This window comes from Podarcis liolepis (assembly GCF_965112155.1).
Source record: "Podarcis liolepis genome assembly, chromosome: 4".
NCBI lineage: Eukaryota > Metazoa > Chordata > Lepidosauria > Squamata > Lacertidae > Podarcis > Podarcis liolepis.
Window position 1 is genome coordinate 78,024,468 of NC_139558.1, and position 2,886 is coordinate 78,027,353.

Sequence of the window (2,886 nt, forward strand, 5' to 3'; positions counted from 1 at the left end):
GATCAAACAACATTGGAGGGCAGGAATCAGTTTTAGCAACGCTAAGGAAAGGGAGCCTGAGATCGACCGTGATCTACCAAAACCTTGTGGGGATCTACCAGTAGATCGCGATCGCTCTGTTGGACATCCTGCCCTAGAAATCCACTGGGGAGCAATAACTTGGGGACAGCTCTGGAAGTCAAGCTGTCTCTTCCTCCCTCTTCTGTACAAGGCTCACCGAGCAAATAGCACAGCTGGGGCCCTAAATGGCAGCAGCTCACCAGGATTAAAGTCAGAGTTCTCTCCTAGCCCATCTGGGAGATGTCAGGAATTGAATCGAGGCCCTTCTGCATTCAAAGCAAATGAACTCAGTCACTGAGTTGAGGTCCTTCCTATTTCATTGCCCACCCCGACCCCAGTGTTTTCTGAAATGACTGCATATTGTTCCTCTTTATCCCAGGCTTCCTTCCCAGTCCCTTGCATGGTTGTCTTATCTGTTCTGATTTCTAGATTCAACGCCCCTCAGGGCAGGCTAATCTGCTTTATTATTTAAAAAAAGTTACACGCTTGGGTGGTACCGTGAAAATAACCCACTACTGGCAACAGTTCAGAGCACATTGCTTCTACTTGAGTTGCTTGTAGTGTGATACAAGGAAGCAGGACTAGAAACTTCAGATGGAACCTACAGGGACATATATCTCCCTGAGTTCCTTGAGAAGGGAAGGGTGTGGTATAAATTCAAGTGTTACACACCACCCATCTCCAAGTGGTGCCACTTACCCAGGGTTCGTGTTTCCTTTGGAAATGAGGCAAAGTGATACTGCGGTGTCTTTATGATATGAGTTTATTTACACACATATACAACCTGAGCCAGGGACACGGGTGGCGCTGTGGGTTAAACCACAGAGCCTAGGACCTGCCGATCAGAAGGTCGGCGGTTTGAATTCCCGCAATGGGTTGAGCTCCCGTTGCCTGGTCCCTGCTCCTGCCAACCTAGCAGTTTGAAAGCACGTCAAAGTGCAAGTAGATAAATAGGTACCACTCCAGCGGGAAGGTAAACGGTGTTTCCGTGCGCTGCTCTGGTTTGCCAGAAGCAAATGTCATGCTGGCCACATGACCCGGAAGCTGTACGCCGGCTCCCTTGGCCAATAAAGCGAGATGAGCGCCGCAACCCCAGAGTCGGTCACGACTGGACCTAACGGTCAGGGGTCCCTTTACCTTTTACAACCTGAGCCCACAGTGGAGGGGTTCACAGCATCAACATCCCAAGAGGGTCTTGTTTCTCCCATAGTCACAGCCTTGGATTTAAACAGAAATCAAACATTGCTCTCAGACATTGCTCTGACTCTCTCTCCAACTTGCTACCTTTTCCTAGGTCACATCAATGCCCCCCAAAACTCTCAACCCTGGTTTTGTCCTTTTTACCATCTATGAGTTTAGGGAGTGGGGAAAGAGGAGGGGGAGGGGTTCCACCCATTTGCAATCTTCCACAGAGCCCCTTCCTTTGTTCTCCTTAATGGCTCATCACTCAGGCTATCAGCTCACCAGACGACTAGCTTGGCTACTCCAAGAACTGAAAGCCTTGACTGAATTCTGACACTTGGTAGATCCAGGGATTAGAGGGGTCTTGGCATACAGGCTACTTCCCCCTGCCCAAACAGTAAGATAAGAATTTATGTTATACTTCCTATGTACTTTACAAACACCATTTGGGCTTGTCCTAATTTTACCACAGCAGCATTCCCATCTCATTTACAGGCTTTCATTATTATAATTCTAAAGGCCTGGTTTTCTTTTCTTTTTTTGCATTTTCTGGAGTGCATCCTTTACATTGGTGTTAATTACACTGCAGATTGCTTTGTGGAACTATTTTTCTCCAAGGGGACAAACATTCAGCATTTGTTCTCTTGCCACATAAGATAATAACCAAATGTATCACAATTAAATCAGACCAATGTACTTTAATTCCTATTAAGATTCTGCAGTGTATTTTCCTGCAGTGTATTTGCCATATTTGTAGTACTGTACTTGGCTTATTAAAAATGAGAGAGAGGGAGAGAGAGAGAGAGAGAGAGCGAGAGAGAAAGGAAGGAAGGAAGGAAGGAAGGAGAGAAAGAAAGAAAGAAAGAAAGAAAGAAAGAAAGAAAGAAAGAAAGAAAGAAAGAGTTGTGTTGTTCTGGACCTCAAATGTTCCTCAATCCTAGATCAAGAACAAGATTGTGTCTTAAGTAGGACAGGAAGACATCCCAATTCACTTACCACAACACATCATGCAGGCTGCCTCTGACAACTAATCTGAAGCAGAATGCAATGGACATTGCTCACTCCAAACACATCTCACCAGTCACCACAGCTTCACTGGCTGCCTATCTGATTCTGGGCCCAATTCAAAGTTCTGGTGTGTACCCCCAAAACAGCCTGCGCCAACCTGATGCCCTCCAGATGTTTCGAACTACAGCTGCCATCAGTCCCAGCGCTGGCCCACCATTCAAGTACTTTTTAGTCTAGTTCTACAATGCTATATTGGAATTAACAGCACTATTCTATAATGGCAAAGAGACAGCCTCATATTTATCATTCTCGTCTGTTCTAGTTATAGCAACGCTCCCGGCTTTCTGAGGGTATATTTAAAATGTACACCATCATCAGTTTTCCCAGTGAAATGTTGAAATTGTGAGTTGGTAAAGGTAGAATAGGGATGCAGGTGGCGCTGTGGTCTAAACCACTGAGCCTCTTGGGCTTGCCGATCAGAAGGGCTTGTCCAACAGTCTGTCTCCGTATATGGCAGCTTCTTTAATTCCTATTCATGCTTTTCATTTTGTTGGGAAGTTTAGTGTTCATTCTCCAGGCTGCCATCATGCAGACATGGCAATTCAGAACAATTCACACATGCAGAGACACCAAGAG